The sequence below is a fragment of the Myodes glareolus genome, chromosome 18 (genome assembly GCF_982192425.1).
Source record: "Myodes glareolus chromosome 18, mMyoGla1.1, whole genome shotgun sequence".
Lineage (NCBI taxonomy): Eukaryota > Metazoa > Chordata > Mammalia > Rodentia > Cricetidae > Myodes > Myodes glareolus.
The window spans coordinates 50,063,505-50,089,915 of NC_142043.1; the positions used below are offsets into that span (position 1 = coordinate 50,063,505).

Genomic DNA, 26,411 nt, shown 5'->3' on the forward strand with positions numbered 1-26,411 from the left:
TCCAGATTACGAGCACATGTTACCATGCTCAGCTTCTTTTGATGCAGGCTCATGGCCCTGTGGTCCTCCTGCTTGCAAGGCCAGCACTTCACTGACTGACCTATCGTCCCACTCAGAACTAACCTTTTTAAATGACCAACCTGTGATGTAAGATGACACATACTCATAAGAACGTTTGAACAGACTCTGATGAAAATAACAAAGAAGGGAGAACAGCACATGCGGTGAAAGACATAAGCCCGCGTTCTCCCAAACGCAGTGGGGAATCACAATAAATTGTCTTCAATCTCAAGAGAGCAGTAAAATAAGGAAAAGGGGACACAACAGGAGACAAAGCTTGGGTGCTCAGTGGCAGGTAGAGACAAGACAATGCAGAGTACGACTTCAAAGGCAGTTAAGAAAATGTCCAGAAGTCATCGGGGTCAAGAGGAGGAAAATAATTGCACTTATTTCCAAGTCCAAAAGCAAATATTGGCAGGATAAAATATACTGGCGTACACTGCAGCATCTTAAACCCAAAGCACATGTTCTGACCTTGCAGATAAAAAATGGCTTGGGCCAGAAATCCTGGAAGAAGTAAAGCACCTGATGTAAATGCATTGGTAGAGATGACGGAGTCCCTTGTCAATAAAATAAATCACGCTCACAGCACATTTCCTCCTGCATGTGCACAAATGCCAGTGCTGCATGGAGAAAGGGTGATTTACAGCCTTGCCTGTTCATACCTACATAGTGATTATGGTGACAACCACCATGTCCTGAGATCTTCGTTAAGAAATGTTCTAGTTAGATTCCCTACAGCAATCTTCAAACGGAAGGGAGAAATTAAGTCTTTGTTTGCTGGCTTAAGGAAGTCAACTACTTGGTGCAATTCCCTCATGTTAAGGAGTGGATGTGGAATTTCAACCTGGTTTTTATGCTTCTTATAACACCTGTGCTGAGCTTGTTTTCATTCTACTGTTTTATTGCTATGTCCCATGTAGTGAGAGAAAGTTCAGCGAAGAGACACTTGGAATCTTAGCATACTGAAAAAAACTAAGTCAAAATAAGCAAAAACCCATAAAACAAAGCCATGTTCTATTTCATTTGTTTGACAGAATTTCTGTGCTTGACTTCTTATCTCTTTATTTCTATTATTTAAAAAAAAAGGACCAGGGGCCTGGGAAGATGGTTCTGTTGGTAAAATGGCTGCTGGCCAAGTATTAAGACCTGATTTTAGGTGCTCAGATTTCATGCAAAAAGTAAGTGTGGCTTTACACATTCATAATGTTAACACTGGAAGAGGGGATCTGGGGTCTCTCCAGCTTAGTAAGCTCTAGGTTCAATGAGACATGCTGTCACAAAAGATAAGAGCGTAGGGTGATAGTAGAAGATGCCTGAAGTCAACCAGTCAACCCCTGGCTTTCTTACCCATGTGTACACACACACATAGTACACACACATGTACATGCACACATACATACATATGCACACAAACATGCGCACACATGCATGCACATGTGCACACACGTACAAACATGCACATGTACACTTACACACAAACACACACATACATGCACATACACACATGCACATGTATATATATATACACACACACACGCATGCATGCACACTTGTTCACATGGCCATCAAGAGAAAGGAATACATATATAGAGAACAAGACAAGAAAAAAGACTGGCTTTCTAACCTGACCTGGTGCTTTGTGAAAGTAGACACATTCAGATGCAGAGCTGGTTATACTCAATAGATATTCAGGTCACTGTGTCTAAGCCTCCACAGTCCATACCTGCCGTGTTTTGGACATTGTTAGAATTTCCTGTGAAATAGATACTAAAACTAAAAGCTTGCAGAGAAACCCTGTCTCGGGAAAAAAAAAGTTTTTGTTTTGTTTGTGTAGACCTTGTGGGTTTTATAATGAGAAATTTATTTCTGGCTCTCAGCTCACAGCACTCAAATATTACATCACCTCTCCTGACTTGGAAGGAAAGAATAATTGTCAAGGGCCGGCTCTCCACGGAGAAAACCTGACTCATGTTCAGCAAATACACATCTGTCTTCCTAAGTGTTAGCGCTGGAAGATGGAGTGCAAAGTGACGCACTGTAAGGGGACGGCTGCGAGGAGATTCTGAGAGTTCTGCTTAGGACTGACAGAGAGTGAGTGTGCACTCTTAGAGATGCGTTGGTGTAATTGCATCTAACTCTGCTGTGGTCCAGGGCTCCTGAGTGGATGCCCTTCAAAGTGTGTGTGCGTGTGCGTGCATGGATGTGGCATGTGTGTTTGGTATAGTTTTGTTTGGGGGATAGCCTGAGGTAGGTTGCGACTGACTCTTGCATATTCAGATCTTCCGTGTTTCAGTAAGGTGTTTCTATAGTACTCATACAGACCACGGTGTTGCCTATACTACGGGATATGGAGGTCCTTAGCAGAACTGTGATTGTTTAAAGGGCCACATTTCTTCTTTTAACATGAGACAAATAGTGGTGTCTTGTTGTCCTTGGAAACTTTAGAATTATCGTGGAACCCATAGCTAGTAGCACTCTTACCTGACTGCGCTTGGAATGGTTCTCTGGGATCCTAAAGCGCTAATACATCTTGGGGGTTTTATTGGCAAGTTTCTCTAGGAAACAGATGGGCTCTCTCAGCCTCAGCGGTCATGAGACAAAGAGCTGCCTCTGAGGGGTAGCACACTCTCAGGGTGTACATTTCCTTGTCTTCTGTATTGTCTTGTCCTTTTATGTAAGAGGAAGGGCAATAGTTCAGCAGCTATCAAACATCGACTTACCAAATACCATCCCTCAATGTTTGATGCTGTAGTTTTAATAGAACAGCTTCCTTCCCTTGAAGAACCCATTTAGCTAATGACTATGGAATAGAATGTTTTAGGAGGGCATACTGTACCTTAACCAGGAGTTCATATGTTCAGAACATATTATGCCCGCTATTCCTTAATAACATGGTTTGTAAGTGCTAGATTAGATTAGTAATTCACATGTACTGCAGACAATTTTTTTTCTCTTGGCACATTTATTGTTATGGATTACTTAGGAATGTTCTTCATATTTTTTAAAACTTTCTTCAAAAGTTTTTAATATGTTAAAGGGATGACTAATTCTTATTTTTTTCTAGAAAGCTGTTTCTATTTTCTTCCTAACCTTTTGGGTCAGAAGTAGGAGTGAAATAAGAAATGCGTAGGGGAAGATTAGGTATGAACTACATATTCTGCATGGGGTACCATGGGTGTGGAGATGCTAGTGCCAACTCCTGCTGCCTTTCGTTTAACTGGTTCTGCACACATGGTTTATTATTGATGACCTCATACTTGGGCTTCACGCTTCGGTTGGCGAACAGGGCAATGCTTCTTTTCTCTTATGGCTAATTACTATTCCTACTTTATCTCCACCTTGAAACGTTTCTTTTCCACTGAAACCTTTCCACAGTTGGCCTTGGTGACAATCTCCCATCACTCAGGTGCCTAGCTGGAATTGTTTCTTTCCATAGAACACTACAGACTTCACGAAGAAACAAAACCTACTTTGTATATTTGAAAGAACTCAGTTCTGCACGAATTCTTTAAAGAGATAAACGATGATATATTTTAAAAAGTTATGACATGTAATAAATTTAGACTCTACCCCTTCAGATAAAGAGTCTTTGAGGGTTAGCTGTATTATAATGAAACTGTACCTATATAAAAGATTAATTCAATTGATAATGATGATCATAATGATCTGTATGTGTGCATGTGTGTGTGTGTGTGTGTGTGCGCGCATGTGTGCGTGCGCATGTGTGTGGTGCTGAAGACTGAACACGTGACTCTGAGGTGAGTGCTGGGCAAGTGCTCTACTGCTGAGCTACACCCCAAGGCATAATTGATTCTTTCAGATACTTGCTTTTCACTAAGCTCTGAGTGGAAATAGAAAATTGTATATAGTTCATAAACAGCATGGCTTTTTTTTCCTGCCTCAATGCCAAGGGTCTTAGCAGTTAACATTATTGGAGTCTCACACATGATGCTGCCCTTTTCTCATAGTACCACGGTGGGATAGGGACTGTTATTATTCTAGTTTGACCAGTGAGGGTCTAGGATGCAGGGCATTTAATTTCTCAAAGTAAAGGAGACAAAGGACTTAGGTCTTAAGCTCTGATTACAATGCTATGTGTAGATCTTATGCTGCTGAGCTGGTGAACTCGAACCACTCCACTGAACCCATACAATGCTTGCAAAGTAGCCTTGTGCTTTGCAAACTGTCAAGGAGGATTCAGCCATCTCAAAATGCTTGGCAGCACTAAGAAGGCATGCTTTGTGATATTGTCATCTGCATGTGACACGAACAGGTCTGCAAGCTGAAAGCGGTGTCCTGTCTTTCTGTATCATGCATCATTTGAAACACAAGGACTTGTCAGCAGATCCTGGCAGTAAGAGAGAGAAGATGCAAAGAAGAGAGTTAACGTTGGATTGGGATTTGCTAAATTTGCCTTTAGGAAGACAACCAGCAATTCTTTTCTTGATGCGGTTTGTTAGAAATATTGGAAATTGCCATGTGTTTTAGGAAATAACTTAATTTGGCCTTATTATGCATTTTTTCAATACAACCCAGAAGAGTCTAATTCCTAAATCTAGAGATTGTCTGTCTCAACCCGTATTCCCTGCTACCTGTCTGAAAAGGGACACACGGCCTGGCCAACAACTCCAAAGCTGTAAGTGGCAGAGCATCAACAAGAATTGTTAGGCAGATGTGTGCCTGTTTGTCTCATCAAACCCTGTATACTGCTGGTGGGAATAAAAACTAGTCTAGACAACATGGAAGCTAATCTGGAGGGTTTTAAGAAAAAAGACCAATACAACAAAAACTAGCCATGGATATTTCACTAGACTCAGTAGTATACAATACTCTTTTATATTTCCCCCAAAAGATTCCAAGCCAAATGTGACAAAAAAAGAATCTTGCACACCTATGCTTACTGCAGCACTGTTCACAGTTGCAGAACCAACCTAAGTGTTTAGCAATAGAGGAATGGATAAAGAAAGTGGAGCAAATACACACAGTGTGTTTTTCCATCATGGGGAAGAATGACACTGTTATTTTGTCAGAAAAATGGATGCTATGGAAGATAATTATATTAGATGAATTTAGCCAGACTCAGATAAATATCATGTTTTCTGACATTTGGTGGTTCCTAGATTTTTTTTATAGATCGGTAAAATTATATATATATGGCATTAAGATCAAGTGGAATTGGACGAAGGGGCAAAGGGAACTAATGTGAGGGTGGATGGAGTGAGGTAAAAGAAAGGGAGGAGATGGGAGAGGGAAGGTGTTTAACACACAGTTATGTGAGTACGGATGCTTGGTTTAGAAGAGCAGACTGCAGTGGCCTCATCGCTCCTTTACTTTAGTGCTTTTAAGTTTTGTTCATACACACATGCAATTTTTCTGGTCAATGTATTTCTAAACAACATCTTCATGTCTGTCAAGGTTTGCTTCTGAGCTGGAATGGAACGACCAATCTGTGAGGTCAGTGGCCATGAACCTCATTCTGCTTCGTGGTCTGTCTGTAGCCCTCCCACTCCCTACACTCGCTTCTCCACTCTACCCCTGCGCAGCTGCCTGGTAAATTTTAGGGGGACTTTAGAATTCTGCAAAGAACAGCAACACAGCAACAGTAAGAGATGTCACCTAGGATGCCAGTCTCGCTGGGGTGCACTGAGCATCCCTGACAGACACATCCATAAGTCTAATGATGAACGTTCCCGGGGCTCAGCTCTACTTTAAAGTAAGGCTTTGCCTTGAAGAAGTGCATTCCAAATTCCCACATCATCCTTAATTCATGAGTGTCTACAGTGCCATCAGCTGATAAGCATGTTATCTGTTCCCGCCATATGCCAGGATGGTCATTTGCCTCATTTTAAAAGTGCAACTTAAACTGTGTATTGGTTTACAAAAGTCATGCCATTGTGCCTTTATTTATTATTTATTTTATTTAGCTTGTTTGGCAAAGCCGTCTGCATGACTGGTAATGAGAAAAACAAAAGATCGCTTTTCAGTCTATAATTTTATGCCTTATTTATATTTCAAGAGAAGGAAAAGCCTTCGTATTGAACTCTAAATCCATACCACATTTTTTTTTCCTAGAAAAGACCGTGGGTAAAGTCATTGTCGATGCCCCGATAAGCAGTCACACAGAACAAATCCATGAGGGCGAGAATGCTGAGATCCCTCCAGCCCCCAGCATTCTGTTAGCTATTCCTTTTTGTCAGTTGCCACCCTCAGCAAAGCCATCTTGTCTCCCACCTTACCCCCATGGACAGAGCTACTTAGAACTATTTTCTAGGTATCATTTACATCACCCTCTACAAGAGACTAATATCATTTTGAATGGGGGCTGTCAAGATTGGCATGAAGTAAAGTCACCTTTCTACAGTAACCGCCACTTGAGGCAACTGGGGTTCATATGATCTCAACTTCTCCTACCCTTGTCCTTCTCACATGTCTTTGATCACTGTCTACATGTGTTCGTGTGTGTGTGTGTGTGTGTGTGTGTGTGTGTATGTGTGCGCATGTACACGTGCACATGAAAGTCAGCCTTGGGTGTCATTCCTCAAGTGCCATTCACCCTGTGTTCTGTGGTAAGCTCTCTGAGTGGCTTGAAACGCCCTAAGCTGGTTGCCAGGATGTGCTTGCACATGGGCCTGGAGATCAAGTTTGGGCCCTGTTTTCAAGGCAAACACTTAGATGACTGAGATATCCCCTTGGCCCTTTAGGGTCCTTTTGATGTTCCCAAATCCTGTTTTCACTTCTACCTGGGAAGTAGTAAGGCCATAGGGAGGGCTACGGAGAAACTTTCATGTACCCAGATGCTTTGCAAATATTTTATTTAAGATATATTAATCACAAAATAGAAGATCCATTCTATAGAAGAACAGTAAAAGTTTAGGGAAGTGAACAATCAGTCTCCCTATGTCCAACAGAACAGCAGGGGCAGAGGAAGTCCCAATCACTGTCAAAGGTTCTATCTTTCCACGGTGCAGTGTGCCACCTCTCCCTGCCTGCGCCGTGCTGCGTGGCTGTCAGTCACTAGTTGAAATTTGAAGAATTTCTCTGGCAAATGCCAAGGACTAGCTCTATTTCGTCTCCTGCATCACACTTTAAATGATTCTTGTTAATTTGCAGAGAAGGGTATAGTTTTGGCAAGGAGACCCATATGCTCCTCCTTGCAAAAGGATAAATGTGCAAGACTTCACACAGGACACGGTTCCAAAGAACCTCCTCATTCATTCATTCAGTGACAGCTGTTTCGGGAGTGATTGTTTTATGCCAGACGCTGGCAACAAATCAGTAAACACGACAGACAACATTCCCGCGCCTTACATGTGGAATGTATCGTTAGGTAAGACAGACAAGGGTACAAATACTGCAGGTGGCAACCGGCCTGGAGAACAGTAAAGAAGACTTTTTAAGTAGAGGCATCACAAAACCCCCTTAAAGGGAACATGTGATTGAATAGTTTGGAAATTCTACACACCCGTCTTCTAAAGGCACCCATAAAATAGAATTAAAAACAAAGTTTTAAAAACCCACTGCTGATATCAGAGCACTCTGTTGCTTGTTTGCCTCTTCAGAGCCTGAACTGGGACACTTTCAGTAGAGATACCTACAAAGTCCAGTATGCATGGCGACACTTTCAGAATATTAAAAATGGAGGGTGTTCCTAACGTTCGGATTCAGTCAAACGCCTTCCGTTCCTGTCTGCTCGCTCTTCCAGGCATTTATGAATGATTAGCGTATACTCTCAGGCTACATATTATCAGAGGGAAGAGCTTTTCCTTTAGCAATTACTGCCGTGCCCTAAAACTTTCCGAAGTTCTTAGCTACTCTTGTTCTACTGTCTGGTTTCAGATGGAACAGATTGGACAGTCCAATCAGACTAAGCTGGTATTTTTCATACAACATCTGGCCCAACAGCTAGATCTGGAGGGAGGCACATAAATCAAAATGGAGCTGACTTGGAAGTGAGGTGGAAATGGAGCGATGCCGTGATTTCCGTGAAGGATCTGTGACCATTTCTTATGCTGCTGTGATCGATCCAGAAATGAGCTGTTGTGCCTTAAATTTTAAACATTTTCATTATGAAAATGGTTTGCTTGTAATCCCTTTACTGGGAAATACAGCTATCTGCACAGAGAGAGAGGGAGGGGAAGAGACGAAACGGGGAGAGGAGAGAGAAAAGAGAGAATAGTAATGGCTGGACATGGAAAAAAATGATTCCCAACCATCTATGGAGTGAAACCAGGAAGCCCCCATTCCTGTCTTGAGGCTTGAAGCAACTTCTGAAGGGGAGAGTGTGACGCTCAGTATAGAGAGGGGCTATGAGCCTGAACAGGTGGCTTGAGAAACTGAGACATGGGTGTAGATGCAGCAGGCTTATCCAAGGCTGGGGATGTAGCAGGTTTGGTGGATGACGATGGGCCTAAGGAAGTGTACGGAACAGTATGAGCGGCAGAGAAGAGTTGATCCGTTTTCATTTTCAAGCTGGGTAGACAGGTAAAAACAGGAGAAAAAGTTTCACTAAGAAATTAGGGAGAGCTTGAGAATTTGGAGACTGAAGGAGAGAAAAGTTAATTTAATTGTGTTGAGATTGGAACCTGAGCCTTGAGACCAGTACGATTACAGAATGGTAAGCCTGGAAGTAGCTGTAGGAAATCCTTAACGGCATTAACCACTCCATTTAACCATTTTAACTACTAAGCTTTCTAAATGATCTGGAGGGGTTAAGTCTCTTTGTTAAATTTGTGGAAATAACCTGAGACAGAGCTACTGGGGGCTGGGCGCTCAGCCTTTCTGGGAATTTGACTTAAGTGCCACAAAGAAGAGTGGTAATGCTAATGTCTGTTTATAAAATAAATGCATTTAGGGATGATTTCATACCTGTAGAGCATGAAGATTGGATGGGAGTCAGAATAGAAACCCCATCTTGGCTTCTAGCTCTGAGATTTTCCTAATTATCAATCCAGGTGATGTGAAGTTTTGGAAAAAGACCCCTAGTCACCAAAAATGGAAGCATTACTCCTGAAATTGGGGAAGATTGAATTCTGCACAGAAAACAGCATTTTGAAGAAAACAAGAGATGACCAGAGTGATGGATCCCCTGCCTCAGGACAGCAAGTCAACTTGTGCATTGTGACCCGGCCCTGAGACTGTAGGGGCAATAGCAGCAGGCACCATGGTCATTCTGCTTCATTTCTCAGCATCCTCTTTGTGGGTACCTGTGTCCCCACGGGATTTGTGCAAGGGTTGCTATGAATAATTAAGAGACAAGAGCCTACTGAAGGGCTGGGGGGAGAAGGTACTCCACGTTCACTTTTTCCTTGCCCCTACATAGAAGCTTAATTCTTCAGACAAATCAAGTAATGCCTGTCCTGGGTAAGAACCTTTCAAAAGTTCCTGTCGTTTTCCTTGAGGCATCTTATAAATACATTTTAATTAATAGGTTAATTAAAGTTAATAAACACATTAACTCTGCTCATCTCAATTCCTTAGCTCCCAAGGGTGTTTGGGCACCCTTGTCTGAAGCGTCCCCAGAGTGTGATTTTGAGACTCACAGGTTGGTAGCAGGGAAGAGAGAATTCTTTGGTGAGTGCCAGCTCTGGTGCCCAGACTTAAACATGTGTTGTTGACCCTAGTGATTATGTTCTGGTTGTGCTGAGCAAAGCTTGCTTTGTCTTTTGTTTTCTCAAAGCACTGAATAAAATGGCAAGATTCGCTCACTTGCTTCTGTGTTCTCTGGCTCAGGGAGTAGATGAACTTTGTACTCTGCTGCATATTCGTGACGATGACATTGTCAATAATATGTCTGATGGGCCATTTTTTTGTTGTAGTTTTATTTTTCTACCAGGTTAGAACCGCAGTACCCAAAACTCAACCTTTTAGAACCTAGACTTAAGCCTGCTGTCTATTAATAGGAGCTTTTCTACATGACCTTGGTCACAGGCAGCTTTTCTTGCAAGAGAGCAGGCGGAGACAAAATGACCTAACTTTTTTTTTTTTAAAAAAAATAAAAACAGAAGGAAACAAACAAACAAAAAAATCAAAGTTGCTGAATGTGCTTATTTCAAATAAATCAACAGGGCCAATTAGAATGTTTATTTACTTCCTTTCTGTTTAAGCCAGTTGGCATCAATGATACTGAGATGGAAAAACCGCCAGAGATCATTCTGCTCATTTGGAACCTTCCAGAAGGTTCTAGCAGCAAAAAATAAATGATTACAATTACATGTCCACGTGCACAAGCCTGGCTCTAGTCCTTCTAGCCTGCAGTCCCTCCTTTTGCCACACACCTGTTCCAGGGTGCCTTATCTTTGTGGTGTGCTTTGGAGATCTCATGCCCAGTTGCTACCTCTTGTTGGGTTTGTCAGTAGATGAGGCCACAGTTTTAGAGAGCAGAAGGAGAGAGAGGGTTAGTTCTTTCCCCAGCTTTCCCCACGCATAGGTAGGCCAGTAGCAGCTGCATTCTTTGCTAGGTCTGATTGTTTTGCTCCCGGTCTTTCTTGTTGGTGGGGTGGTGACATCCTGACATTGCTGTCTATCCGTGACATGTCTCCTTATTCTATTTGCCTCACCTTAGTTCTTGTCCCACTATGAGGAACCTTGCTGTTGTACCTGCTTGTCTATTGGGATTGACTATACCATCCTGCTTCCTGCTGAATCTAGACACGGACAGGTTCTCATTTTCAACTGTGCTGTGATTGACACCAGAGACTCCCTACCCCACTTAATACCCTTTCCACTCCACCCAAGATGGTGGGGAAACACTGTAAACATATTCCTTCAGGATCAATCCACTATCTAGAATTCAGATGGGCACATTCCCTTCCCCAACATGTTTTCCCGTCTCTCACATTTTCATCCTATACCAAAAGGTTACATTTTCTTAAAAATTGTCTATTGGGTACATCCTTATATTAGAGAGAGAAGGGAGATACTGGTACCTTGATAAATTTGGGGTTCTACTGACCATATTGGAAGTGATAAAACGTCTTCATGGACTACTGAGGTGATCTTTCTGTTTTGTCTTACTTGCTCACCAGGCAATGGTGTGTCCAGTGTCATATGATCAAATATATATATCATGAAATTTATCTTCACATGCTAGGTAGCATTGTGCCTTCTTTCCGCATTATATTTCCTGACAATTCTATGACAGTCCCCCATTCTCCCTACTACACATCTTTCCCTGAAGTGTAGCCCTTAGGGACTCCTGGCTACCTTTCACCATTCTCTTTCAAGTCTTTTCAAGTGACTTCACCATTTCGGAAAGGATGGTCCTCCAGCTGTTCTCCTTAGGGAATGGAAGAAACAGGGCAGTGGACACCATAGACCCTGTCACTGGCTTCATTTTCCAGGTTCTTTCTGGAGGATGCTACGCCATGACTGAGTCTAGGTAAAGGCAGTTTACTCATCACTTTGGCAAAATAAAGATGCATTTATTTTAAGCCCAGGCAGCACCCTGAGATTTTGCTCTGCACAGAAGAGAGCAATTGGTGAAAATAACAAGAGGAGCTTTCCTCTAAAATGATAGCATTATGCTTGTTGACTGACTGTTGTTGACTTTCTGTGAAGCACTCTTCACTTGGAGGGAAGTTGACAACTCTTTCCAGCTGTCGCCACATCTGCCCTCTTCTTGATAAAGAATAGAAACCCTGGCAGGTGGTTTTTTTTTTTTCTGGATGACAACAAGTGAGTCTTTGAGTACCAATTCTGCCACCAGATATTCAAATATAGGTAGCAGTTGGTTTGGTGAGGTTTATGCTGCAAGAGACAACACACAGTGTTTCTCCAGTCTTTAAAACCCAATTTATCTTATCCCGGCTAGCAGAACAATATCCTTCACTGGGAAGAACATCCAGGGCCTTCCAAGGTTCCCCAAACTCTAGATCAGTGGGCCTCGAGCTTCAGCAGCTTCTGAAGTATTTTCTGAGATTGGTTAATAAAAGCGTGTCCCAGAGTTACATGAGATAGACCCTGGCCTGCCCATTGTCATTTTGAAATACACAAATAGGGAAGTCTGCAGCCCTTGGTGTGCAGGAAGGACAAAAGCCGGCAAATAAGAAAGCTCTTCTTTCTTTGAGGTGCAATGTGTAACACACAAAAAGATCAACTAAATGCGTCGTTCTGGATCTTCTCTTTGGGGCAGTAGCTACAGAATCCTTTCAGATGAACTTAGCATTGGGCTTCAGGATGCCTGCATGGTATGGGCTCTTGCCTAGTACCGCTAACCTGAAAGAGAAACTCCCTGATCAGATCTTAGTGGTGGAGGTAAGATGGAGTTGGTTCGGGGAAGGCGAATTTCTCACCTATGGGGGTAGAAATGATAGTGAGAAGGTGATATTCATACTAGCAGTAGAGAACTTTTTTAATCTAGGGTCTTCAAACTGTAGAAGAGAAGCAAGAATGAAGGTTTAGCTGCAGCTTGGCATAGAACCTAGCCAGGGGGCCTCCATTTTGTTTTTTACAGGCTAGTTACAAGAGATCTTCAGTTATTATACATTCATCCATCAACCCAATTATATATTCATACATACATACATCTAAGCATGCATACATAAATACATTCAACCCATCCATGCATCCCTCCTATGCATTCATTCATCTATTCATCCACTTTTCTATTCATCTATACATTCATGCATGCATGCATGCATGCATGCATCCATCCATCCATCCATCTTTTTATCCATCCATGCCCCCACTAACACCAGCATTTCTAGAGTATATGTTATCTGTCAAATGCTGAAAGATCATGAGAAATCTCAGGATGGCTTTGGAGTCAAAGAGACACGTGTCTACCTCCTGACTTCCCCAGCTTCCTAGGTGCATACCTTAATACAGGGTGACGTCATTGGATTTTATTCTCATCTGGAGCACATTTTATCACTTACAATAAATGTGGCTGTGAAATTAAGATATCACATGCCTACATTGCTTTTTGAACTCAACACATACAGAATAATCAGTGATCAAGATGTTGTGGAGGGATACATACAAAAATAATCATGACTGATTTCTATTCTCTGCCGATGATCTGTGTGTCTGACGTCTCTCATACATAATTCAAAATAGAAGTGGACAGTTTTGAGGGGTAGAACACACAGAATAAGGTGATGAAGACTAAATAAAGACATATAGAAGATGTGTTTGTTTCAGAGGCGAGGAGAAATCATATTTAATTTTTGCTTATCATGCATGAGTTGGAAATTTGGAAGGACCTCGATAACATTATATGATCCACATGCTCCTATTTTCTTCAAAGCTCATATGTGTCCATTATCTTGATACTTTTCTTTATTTAAATTAGAGCTATAGCTTATATTTCATACAAGATAAACATAAAAAATTACACTGCTATTAGAAGACAATGCGTAGGTCAGAACTCATACTTCTGAATGCTAGTCTTAATTGTTGATCAAAAGCCTTTAATAACCATCTCTTGGAAGACAACGATAATTCAAAACTTACTTTTGTTTTTATTTTTGTTTTTGTTTTTGGGACAAAGTTTCTCTGTAGCTTTGGAGCCTGTCCTGGAACTAGCTCTTGTGGACCAAGCTGGACTCAAACTCACAGAGATCTGCCTGTCTCCACCTTCTGAGTGTTGGAATTAAAGGCATGAGCCACCACTGCCTAGCCTCAAAACAAAATTTTAAGAGACATGTGTGAGCCCTTGTATTCAGCCTGTAGGTTGTACACACACACACACACACACACACACACACACACACACACACACAGGCGTGCGCGCGCACAAACACACACACACACACACACACAAAGTAAACTAACAGAATAAAAGTTGAAAGCACCAGAAGTAGAGGCGCCTGGATTTTAGTTCAAATCTGTCTGAAAGTAAATTTTAGCCACAGATGTCATTACACTAATTTCTTCTGTTAGCAATGTGACCTACTTTAAGCTAAGACCAATTTTATGTTATTTATATATTTACATATAAATATATATTATATATTCACAAGCATGTGGTTTACTCATAGGGATCAGCACTGACATCATAGTGTATGTGAGCAATGCCTTGACTTAAACAGACGTAAAGTAAACTTGGAGTAAACGTAATTTTGCATTAATTAATTGCAACATAATTCACATAATTCACAGTTGCCTACTTGTCCATCAGCACACGGTTAAACCAAAATCATTAAAAGCAAGTACAGATATGCCCCAAGAACAATGTATTTTTAAGTTTATCTTTTGATAATCTATTTCCAGTCAAGCCTTCGTGTTTGCATGAGACTGAAGTTAGTAAATAGCAAAGTCCAACTTCATTCACAGCCAGTATTTTACACTAGGGATTATGGTATGTATATGTCATTATAACATTTCTGTTCTTTCTATCTATCTCCAGAAAGGACATTGGGCACAATGACTATGCACTGCTCTTGTTTTAAACATTCTTATATCCCAAATTTCCATGACATTCTGAACAACCTCTGAGCTCAGTTGTATTATTACTGTGTCTCTGAGGTTGAGGACAGGCAGGCTTGCCATGGTTCATGTACTTGTACAAGGTCACAGCCATCCTTGCCATTGAGAATTGTCTCTGGACCCTGTCACGGCATCACTTTAATGACACTAAAGAAAGGCTATGAATACGTTGGATAAATGCTTGAACGTATAACTCATGGTCTAACAACTCTACATGTCAGAAGTATAATAAAGAGGACATTAATTTATAGCTGTTAGTTTTGATGAGGAAATTACCTTATAGGAAATGGATGCGATTCTCCAAGCTGCATTTTAATTTCATTTGTTGTTTTACAAGGGAATGTGTCTTTGCATAAACAAATCTGTGTCATAGCTATCCTCAGAGAGCAGTGAGCGTCATTTGGGAGGAAGATGGGATGACTTAAGCTTTGTTGGGAAAACGCAGAAAGAATGTAGTCAGCAGCATCTGATCAAAATCTGGGAGATCTGAAAATAAATCCCCTTGATTCATGCATTTTCAACTCTCATTTCAGATGCCTGGCAGGGAGCCATTAGGGGACAGTTTTTGTTTTTAATAGCTTGGATTGTTGGTGAGAAGACGTTGAAAGACAATTTGTGATTTCCCTCTTAATAATTATCACTTCCTAGTGATAGCAAAAAAAATGATGTCATGGATTAATCTGGGTTGTTCATGGAAAAGTCAGACAGATCTTAAGAGAGGAGCTGTTAGCTTATTGAAGGAATGAAATAAAAGTGAGTCCAGGTTGTCTTTGAACAATACCAGTCAGACTCCAGGGAGGTGGCACAGTGGGGAGGCGCTCTTGCTGTGAAGACACTAGGACCTTAGTTCAAGTCCCCAGCATCCACATAAAAGCGCGCGCGCACACACACACACACCACAGTGGGGAGATAACTGAACTTCTATTAGTCTGCCATTCTTTAAAGGTAGTATGTGGTGATGAACTTCCATTATGTTTTCTTTTCCTTAAATGATATCTTTACTCTGCCCTCCTCCTGTCCATCCTGTCTTCAATACACCTCCTTCAGAATCCCCCATGCAGCTCTTTGGTTTACCCCGCAGAATCCATCCCACGTCATTTTTCAGTAACAGCAGCTTTGCCATGCCACAGATCATTACTATATTATATTATGTATTAGAATATTACTCAGTATTTAGCATTTTGATATGATTTCACAGGAGGAGCACTCTTCTTCTTCTGCTTCTGCTTCTTCTTCTTCTTCTTCTTCTTCTTCTTCTTCTTCTTCTTCTTCTTCTTCTTCTTCATATTCTTCTTTTTTTCCTCCTCCTCCTCCTCCCTCTTCTGGTTCTTCTGGTTTTTCGAGACAGGATTTCTCTGTAGCTTTGTCCTGGAACTAGCTTCTTTAGACAAGGCTGACCTCAGACTCACAGAGATCCACCTGTCTCTGCCTCCTGAGTGCTGAAATTAAAGGCATGGACCACCACTACCCAGCTTTATCTTCATCATTTTTATATTAAGCTTACATTAACATCTTTTGGTCATGCATATCATAAACACTTTAACAACAAACTACTCAATAATGTTTATTAATTGATTGCTAGGTAGTAAACATTAACCGATGCCATTTCGTTCTCCTTATAATCTCTTTTGTTTATGTACACATGTATATGAATAAGGTGTGTGTGTGTGTGTGTGTAGTATGTGTGGTATATTAGCACATGTGTATACAGGTATGTGTGCATTTGTATGTAGAGACCAAAGGACATTTAGTGTCCAGCTGCATTGCTATCTTCCATGTTCCCCCAAGACAAGGTCTCTCACTGAACCTGAAGCTAAACTAGTGGCCAGCAAGCATCATCAGTCCTCTTGTCCTTGCTCCCCACTGCCTTGGGGTTACAGGCACCTGTGGGACTACTCCTGACTTTCTAATGTTGGAGCTGGGATCCAAGCTCAGGACCTCATGCTTGTGTAACAGACATGTACAACCTATTCTCCCCACTCTTAATCCAACGAGCTATCTTTCCAGCCCTATTGAGGACATTCCCACCAGAGAGTAAGATGACACTGTCCCATCATTTATGAATGACTGGGTGATGTATGAGATAGTTCACCTCGAGAGAGTTTCTTCTATTTTGGTTTAAAATGCACATTGAATGAATGGGTATTGGGCTTGAATGAGTGCGCAATCTATCCCGAACTCTTACATATCATAATTTTGAGCCAGAGGATTTGATAACTCACATATTATCAAGAGACTCAGAGATTTCATAAAGAGAAGCGTCTGACCTTGGGGAAGAGGAGGGCTGAGCCAGCCACAACCAGCCAGAGAAACAACTGTGTCTAGCTGTGTCCTTGCTGGAAAGTTCTCATTTCACTGGTCATGGCTCTTCTCTATGTTGTAGCTACAAGAACAACTAATTTGGTGCAGAGCAGGGAGTAGGAGATATGTGCTCCCTGGAAGGAACTCTCTGCATTGAAAATAAATCCTCTTACATTGGTTACCAGATCAAACCTGACTCTACACAATGTAACCCTCAAGAACCAAGCAATATGACAAAAAGATAAACTGCAATACAAGAAAGCAATTAAATAGCCACAGAGAGAGAGCAGGGAAGCAGAGAAATTGCGACTCTGGCCACTGAGGCTGTGCTCAGTTACCCTGTGCAACACAGAACTTCTCTAGACCTTGCTATCAAATGGAAAACACTGTGTGTACGCTAAGCACCCATCTATACTTGGATCTCAGAAACTATTTACCTCCGGGTTGCTGGAGATAATACGTAAGACTCTCATGTACTTCCTTATGAGCTGCTGGAAGGTAGTGTCTCTGTAGTTTCGTTGTTTTTTTTTTTTTAAGTGACATCTGTCTCTTTTCAAAGCCTCAGAACTCTGAGGTGTGGGAGGCTGTGTCTCTTCCCTAGTTCCAATTATATAAATATTCCTTTCACTTTGGAGCCTCTGTCTCTTTGTAGCTGTATGGCAGCCACTGTGCAGCCCTCCACTGGGGGCTGAAGTTATTTCTGTACCTGTCCTGTGATTAGAAACACCAGGAGCAGGGGACTGGGCTCAGCAGGCTGGGAAGAATGGACTTGCCTCCTGTATTGCTCTGAGCTACAGAATGCCATGGACCGGGAAGGTGGGGGCAAGAAAACAGGTTCTTTAGGGGCCCAGTTGATTCCCTGCAGTGACCTCTGTCCATTTAAGATCAAGGTTCACTGTGGTTTAAGGACCGGACCTGAAGATGGACTCTGCTGAACGTCCAGCTTTGTTAGGACAGTTAAGATGAGTTTCTCCATATACACCCAGTTTCCCCGCCTTTTTCCGTCCTATAGAGCCTTACTGCTATGGCATGAAAGATTCTCAATGCACAGGGGAAATACTGCATTCCAAAAACTTCAAATACTATATTTAATGATTAGTGGCACGGGGCAGGCAATGCAGGGCTTCTGGAACAGGAGACTCTTGCTTATTCCATCCCTTCTGCATTTAGAGCTCTATGATCTTGAGTCTATAACTGGAAACTTCTGTGCCTCAGTTTACTCTTTTGCATTTATCAAAAGATGTGGTGAGGAATGTGTCCAGAAAAACTTTTCTCACAGTACCTCAAGCATAGTATGCCACTCAGAATGGATATGAGACCATGTTTGAGATAGAGAAAAATATGGATAAGGCATTTCTCCTCTGTAAAATTCCTCAGTAATGCAGATAATAAGTGCATAGAAGAAAATATAGCAAGAGTTTTAGAAAATGATGTTGGAGATAGAAATAAAATGGTAGTAATGTACAATGGCAATTGAGGTGGAAAGAAGAAATACTTCCAACAAGACTAGCCAGAAAATTGCTCATAAAAGCACAAAATTTGGTCAGAAAAACATAAAATGCACTGGGCAAAAGGGAATTTTTTAAGTAAATGAAGAATGTGTAAGTTGGAGATAGACTGGCAGAAGGCAAATAGTGGATGCTTGGGGTATTGTTGGATTACCAGGGTATCAGAGGGTCACTCAGGAGGAACTGAGTCACTGGACTGAACCCACCTTGCCGCCTGACTTTGCTCCCATGATTCTGAACCACCCAGAGCTCTTGTAAAATGCTTTTACATTTTGTATTTTAAATACTATGCATTCCTATTGGAATGCATTGTTAGGACTATGGAGCATTTGAGGCAAATATGGATCTGTGTATACACTGGACACACAGGTCTCGCCAATCTGGAACTTGCTAGCATGAGTCTGCTGTCATTTCACCAAGTATAAGCAGACTGACTTCAAGTTTTCTGTAGTAGAAGCATTTGAAATACACACAGTGTTTTAGTAGGTTTATCATGACCGTCTGGGCTGAACTCAATTGTCAATATGATAGATCTTAGTTTTGATATTTGTTTTCAGAGTTTTTCTTAAGGGAATGGTTGCCATGGAGTTCTCCCAGTAGCAGTTTCTCAATGTGTGTATTTTAGATTTGACGATGCAAATACACGGAGCTGAACTTATTACTGGTTGTAAGTCAAACAGTATGAGTGCTGAGAACTGAGCCTGGGTCCTCTGCAAGAGCATTGGGCATTTTAACTACTTTGTCATTCTCCAACCTCATGAGATAAATTTAATAAACAAAAACATATGAGGCTAACTACATAATGTTATACTTATAATCATGAGGATAATAAATGTTTATCTTAATCATCGATAACAAATTTAATCAGCTTTTCTCACTTTTCTCAGTGTCAGTCAAGTAGCTTTAGTAGCAAAACTAAAGAGTCATGACTTTAATGCATCTGAATTGTGATTGCTGCTTTGATCTAAAATGTAATGCAGAGCTTCATTCAGAGACACTCTTGATACATACTCCCAGGGATTTCATGGAATTGGACATTCCACTATATGACTAGATGGCTTTGCAGGAGGATTTATGAATCATCACAGGGTTTCTGAGAATTAGTGTGCTTAAATAAATAGTAAGATGGACTGTCAGAATGAAGACAGTTAGTTGATTACTAATACTTGGTATTTCTACCTTCATGCAGTTAGGTGACTGTTTTATATGTATTAGCAGGAAAGGGTGGAACCCCTCTATTCTTAGATGGCATTCTTCCTGTAGACAGAACTATCAGAAAGGAGCCATGATGTATGAAATTTTCACAAAAAATAGGTAAATAATGCATTAATTAACTTTTCCTCAGTAGAACTCTAATTGAGGGCCTAGGAAAACAAGAATAGGTCTATATTCACAAAGTGACATGACACAAACTCAGTGAGCTTTCTCTTTTCTCGAAAACACACACTATGCTGACATCCCGCTCTGTCCTTGATCTGCCATTTGCTGGACAGTCTTTCTTTCTGTCCACTTTGCTTAATAAAATATATCTTTGGCAATACATTAAGTATGTTTTTTTTAAAGACTTTCTCTGAGGCACTGTCCCACAGAGTGCTCTTACATCATTCTCTTATCGAGATAATATACTCCATGCAAAGAGTTAAGGCCTAGGCCATCAGTTCTGCAAGCCATAGCCCGCAGTTCAACAACTGTGTAAGAACCCATATCTATGACAAGACGTCTGTTTGGTGGCTCGACCTAATGACAGTGACAGAGATACTTCTTTAAAAGATAGGATATTTTATTGAATCAGTCCATATCCTGCCTAAATTCTTTAGGACCATTTTTTGTTATTAAAAAAGATCATATCCACTTTACTACAAGTCGATTTTGCTTCAATCAGAACTGTCTAACAAAAACATTGTTCACTGTTCACGATCTGAATTCTGGTGTATGAATTATATTATGGTACACATTAAAAGCCATGACACATTTGCTTCATAATAAATAAGGCAGTGATATTACTCATTAATAGTCTTTTAAAGATAAGCTGTTAGGTCTGCCCTTTCTTCCTTTTTAATTTTGCTGAAGATCGTTTTGTTGTTGTTCCAAGGATGTTCTTCCTGGGATTCTACAAATACTGCCTCAAGGTATCTCCTTTCCAGGTGACACCTTTACTCTTGTTGGTGTCTGTGTAAAAGAATCCAGTGCCTTGTCTTCTGCCTAAACAGACCTAGAGATTTGGTCCAGTCTTATGCTTGTCTCCCTTTTCTACAGTGTGGCACTAGGCACACCTCTGAACAAAAATCTTCTTGTCTTTCTCAACATTACCCATTTTAATTCACTTGCTCCTACTCAACACCACTAATTCTACAACTCAGACCCAAAGATGCACTTCTGGATTTTTAGCCAAGGACATGCTGGGCCACTGAGACTTTTCCTTAAGGTAAGGATAGTTTAACAGAAAAGATAAGAGAAAGCAGATGATCTGTACTCCATTTTTTTTATTGGATTATGTGATCTTTTGGTGACCAATTTCTTGAGTCCTTTGTATATTTTGGAGAACAGACCTCTGTCTGATGTAGGATTAGTGAAGATCTTTTTCCATCCTGTAGGTGGAATACAGACCTAAACAGAGAACTTTCAACAGAGGAATCTAAAATGGCTGAAAGACACTTAAGGAAATGTTCAACATCCTTAGTCATCAGAGAAATGCAAATCAAAACAACTCTGAGATTCCATCTTACACCTGTAAAAATGGCCAAGATCAAAAACACTGATGACAAGTTATGCTGGAGAAATTGTAGGATAAAGGAAACACTTCTGCATTGCTGGTGGGACTGCAAGCTGGTACAATCCCTTTGGATGTCAGTGTGGCAATTTCTCAGAAAATTAGGAAACAACCTTCCTCAAGACCCAGTAATACCACTTTTGAGTATATATCCAAAGGATGCTCAATCATGCCACAAGGACATGTGCTCAACTATGTTTATAGCAGCTTTGTTTGTCATAGCCAGAACTGGAAACAACCTAAATGCCCCTTGACTGAAGAATGGATAAGGAAAATGTGGTACATTTACACAATGGAGTACTACACAGCAGAAAAAATAAGGACATTTTGAATTTTGCAGGCAAATGGATGGAGTTAGAAAACATTATTTTGAGTGAGGTAACCCAGACACAGAAAGACAATTATCACATGTACTTACTCATAGGTGGTTTTTAAACATAAAGCAAAGAAAACCAGCCTACAAACCACAATCCCAGAGAATTTAGACCACAGTGAGGACACTAAGAGAGACTTACATAGATCTAATCTACATGGGAAGTAGAAAAAATTGAGTAAATTGGGAACATGGGGAACTTGGGGGAGGGTTAATGGGGGAGGTGAGAGGCAGGGAGGGGAGCAGAGAAAAATGTAGAGCTCAATAAAAATCAATTTAAAAAAACTTCGAAGAAAAAAAAAAGCAGATGAAACCAAGAGTGAGGAAAATAGACCCAGACTACAAATTTTAAGGTACTAAACACTTACTAAGATTGTTTATGTCTGATTATGCTTAACATCTTTAATAGGGAGGCAGGGAGCGGGGCAAGAGGAGACTGAAGGGCAAGATCACCTGCATGAAAAATCATGATAAAGTTATTTAGAAGTAGGACTCTTTTTCTCTATTGGTCCTTATACAAGGAATATTTTGTGACATCATAAAATAATTTCATATTCCTCTAATTGTAAAGAAAGCCTTGAATGTTAGGGATCTGTTCCTTAGAGTCCTTTGGTGTAGAGGGACCTCATAGCACATCAATAAAGACAGCTCTACAAGGGGCCTCATTAGAGAGTAATCAGAGAGTAATTGGTTCTCTGTGTAACGTGCTGTCCTGGGGCTGGGCCTTGGCGAACTAACGATTTAGGCATTAACACTTCGCGGGAAGTGCTTTACCTGATTTTTAAAAAAATATCCGGCCCTTAGAATAGGACTACCTTTTCTAAAAGTTTAAGGCCTGACACAAAGAACTGTGCGGGGCAGATTAACCCAGGTGAAGAATTTGAGGATGGAAAAAGAAGAAGAAGTCTAAATTTAAAACATATTTAAAAAAATTAGCCCAGTGTTTTCCTTAAAGTAGACTGTACATAGCCAGATTGTGGGGAAAATGTATTCTTCGATCACATCCTATTTACTAGTGTAAAAGGATGAATAAAACCAAAGGAATTTGTCTCTTGTAATTCCTGAGTTCCCCATGCTGTGAAATACATAAGCTAGGATGTTTATCTACATATATAAATGTAGTAGTGCAGACAGCAACAGCAGCATAGTGAATAAGAATATTTCTTTGAATAAGAAAGTGATTAATTTTGTGGCATATGGGTAGATAGGGAGGAGGGGGAAGAGAAAGAGATAAGAAATAAGTATATAGTTCTACATCTTCTCTCACCAGTATCTATAAAAACATAATGTTGAGCCAGGAAGAGGTTTGGAGTCATACAAGGGTGCTGCTTTAGAATTCTGTTTCTATAAAAAACTGAAACTCATCGTCCCCTTGAGATGAGGCAGTAGCTGGAAACCCAAGGGCTGAGGATCATGGAAAGGTTGTTTCTTGCCCCAGGGACAGGAAACACCATTGTGCTCAGTTATCTACCAAACAGTGCATGAAAAGTAAGTGTGCCCTTCTCTTTTATAGGCTATAGTCACGCCTCCCACAAATTAGAACATCAATAAGCGGGTGATGCCTCTGTTACCATTTCTCAACTTCCCACCACGAGGAGACAAGCTGATTACTATTGCCAAAGAGGAACATTGTCACCTTTGGGTTTCAGTTGTTTCCAGAGATGGTTGTTTGGTTTTGACCGTTGGTTTGACTAACTCTAGAACTAGTCGGGGAAAGGAGGCTCAAAAAGGAATTGGCTAGATTGGGGTGACCCACGGACAGACCTGCGAGGGGATTTCTTGAATTGTGTTAAATGAAGAGGGAAGAACCATATTAAATATGGGTGGCGCCGGTTCACCTTGTAGGCCCTGGACTGGATGTAAAGAAGAGAGGAGCTGAGCACTACCACGTATACATTAGGTCATTACTGTGTGCCCTTGACTGTGGATGGAACGCTACTAGCAGCTGACTTTTCTCAATGGCTGACTATAACCTGGAACTGTAGGCCAAATGGAGCCTTTCTGACTAGGTATTTTATCCTAGCAATGGAAGGGAAACTTCTCTTTCCTGATTCCTCTCAGATTTACCCAGCAGAATATTCCTTATCCCCGGATGTACGAAGCTGCACTCACACTATGTTTTAAGTTAAAGTCACTTGATGCTGCATTATTGTTAGATAGCATCTCTCTCTTTAGGACTGGTCAAGGCTATGCTGAGTGTAAACTGAAAGCTAATGCCAGTACTGAAAACTAGATGCAAGAGGGTTGAGGTCTAGACAGGCTTTCCTAGGAGATGTCTGGGAAAAAATATACTCAGAATGAGAAAGACCACTGAAGATTACCGTGGACAGATTCAATATGCTTGAATGGTATAGTCAGTTTCTAATTTCAGAATAATTTCTCTCACACATGTGCTAAAGTGTAAAGAAACATCTAATAAGACTTAACACTTCAAAGCCATTAAGTAACTAATTAACTAATGAATCCACATAACAGCTCTCTGAGATCTGTATTACGGATATACCAATTCACAGATCTTGTGCTGTTTAGGACCTCTTGTAGCTCTTCTCATCTCTGTTCTTCTCTGAGTCTTGAATAAGAATTAGTTAGTTCTATGTCTCCGCTGCAGGGCACACATCAGCTTTCTCTCTGTAGAAAAGGGAGCTTGGCGCTGCTTGATGACATGAATTTTCAAATAGCCAAATAACTCCAGGACTTTGTCTAGCAGCTTGGGTTCCAAGTTTCAAATATTCTTTGACCTCTGTTATATTTATTTGCCTTGAGGAGAAATGAAATTCCATGCCTCTGCTGGCATATAGAAGGGGGGAATTCATTTGCATTGTGCCTTAGTTTTTTTTTTTTTTCCGCTATGGCATGTACTGTAACAAAAACAACTCAAGGGACTGAGGGTTTATTTTAGATCACAGTTCAAGACAGTCTGTTGTGGAATGGAAGTAGACACATGAAGGAACTTGTCACAGCATGTCTTTAATGAAGACACAGAAGAGGATGTATGTATGATGCTGCTTAGGGCCTATTTCATTTCTACACTCCAGGGTCCCAGATAGGGAATGGTGCTCCCACACTGGGTGAGCCGTCTCACCCAACTAAGGCAATCAATGTAACTCTCCCACCGGTAAGGAAAGGCCCATCTCTCAGATGATTCCCAATCGTCAAGATAACAATTAACACTAAGCACTGTAGACACCTTTGGAGAGTTTGCTCTTGATAATACAATCATCATCTCACACCGAGTTTCAAATTCTAAATATTAATATTATGATGTGTCCCGCAAAATGCCTACATTGGTTTTATGGCAGAAATCAACTGCAATCATTTACTTTTAAAGGGCCGAGGAGATGATTCAGTACTTGCTGGCATTAACAAAAGGTGCTTGCTGACAGACACAGCAACCTGGGTGTGATCCTGGGAACTGACAAGATGGAAGGAGAGAACTGATTACTGTAAACTGTCCTCTGACCTCCACATATATACACATGTGCATGGATACACACACACACACACACACACACACACACACACACACACACACACAAATGTAATTTAAAAATTGTCAACTAGGTGGTAAATTCTCCCAGCCATTTCACTTATGTTAGTAGAAAGAACAGTGAGTTTGGGGTGCAGAAAAAGACAGCGTGAGGAGGAAGCTCTACGGGGCAGGGGGTCAGAAGGATAACAGAGGGAGGAAGTTCTCCAGTGATGCTGATTAAATGATTAAATGGAGATGGTACCGTTGAGTAGAAACCACATCCGCTTTAGAGTCTTTCTTTGGTGCTAAGCAAAACTACCACAGATTAAGAAATCTATTAACTGCGTTTGAGTAGAAACCACATCCGCTTTAGAGTCTTTCTTTGGTGCTAAGCAAAACTACCACAGATTAAGAAATCTATTAACGTGCGTTTGCAGGGCGCTCTCAAGTTGTGGGAAGACACCTCTCAGGCTGGAGGTGATGACTGATCCGCGAACCCCAGGGGCATTTAGTCATCACGGCAGATTGCTGAACTGGCAACTAAGTGTTTAGATCAGGCCTTCAGCCTCGCCACTCAAACCAGCTTGCTGTTCTGTGTAAACACCCGGCGAGAGCGGGCAAAGGTTTCACTTAGCGCCTGCTGAGCCCACGCGCTAACTTTGTCTCTGTTTATCTTCAGAACTGTCTTGGGTGGTGAAGTGGTATCTTCCAGATGACCAAACAGTTGCCGTACCGTGTCATTAGCGTAACCAAACCCAAAGCTCTCTGCAACACCAGGGAATAAAAGCAAGCCTTCCATGCGGTGATTTGATCCGTGCATCTTTAAATGTCTACAGGTCTCGTCTGTGCGACAGTGACTCTGCAAATACCGATGGGTTGATTTCAGAAGCACTTGCATATAAAAACCACTTCTGTCTTTTTAATTTTTTTCCCCCTCTTGATTTCCCTCGCCAGCCCCCTCTTTGAGCCATGCTCTGACTCACTCAGCTTGAATTCTGGCTGGCACGGCCAGGGCAGTCAAGGCTGCAGCTGTTGGCATCCCCCTCCTCCCCGGCTCATCTTGAGGTCTGCAAATGAGCCTTGCAGACTGATACTGTGTTCTGCAGTTTATTTGACAAATCGCTTTTGTGGCCTTTGAGTTCCCATAGCACTCATAAATCCCCGCAGCCGATGGAGGCTGGTTATCAGATTCAAATTCCATACATGTGGAAGTAAAGAGGTGAGGATCCTTGCATTCAGAGTGGACCCCCACCCTTCGGATTTATCTGTGAATCGTACATAAAACTACCCCGAGAGCAAGCTAGGATATTCTCCTGCTGGTGCCTGCCTGCAAATGACTTCTCCCCTTTTGTCATAAATCATGTTAGCATCTTTTAAAATGTGCCTGAGAAACACATTTGGTGTTTCCAGTGCTGGGGTTTTAGTGGGCTGAATTGCGTTGGGGCAGTCTGTTTGCCTCATCACGTTCTGGGTGACATTGGAGTAAAATGGGAACTCCGG

The 26,411-nt window shown here is 41.3% G+C and overlaps 2 protein-coding genes and 1 pseudogene across 4 annotated transcripts in view; 1 reads left to right on the forward strand and 2 right to left on the reverse strand.

Moving 5' to 3' along the window:
- Ctnna3 (catenin alpha 3) overlaps positions 1 to 26,411 on the forward strand; it is a 1,405,098-nt gene that overhangs the window by 530,292 nt on the left and 848,395 nt on the right. The window lies entirely within an intron of this gene.
- Positions 1 to 26,411, reverse strand: part of Lrrtm3 (leucine rich repeat transmembrane neuronal 3) — a 172,170-nt gene that overhangs the window by 131,912 nt on the left and 13,847 nt on the right. The gene's annotated exons all lie outside the window — the stretch shown is intronic.
- LOC148119153 (cytochrome c pseudogene) lies at positions 20,318 to 20,613 on the reverse strand (annotated as a pseudogene).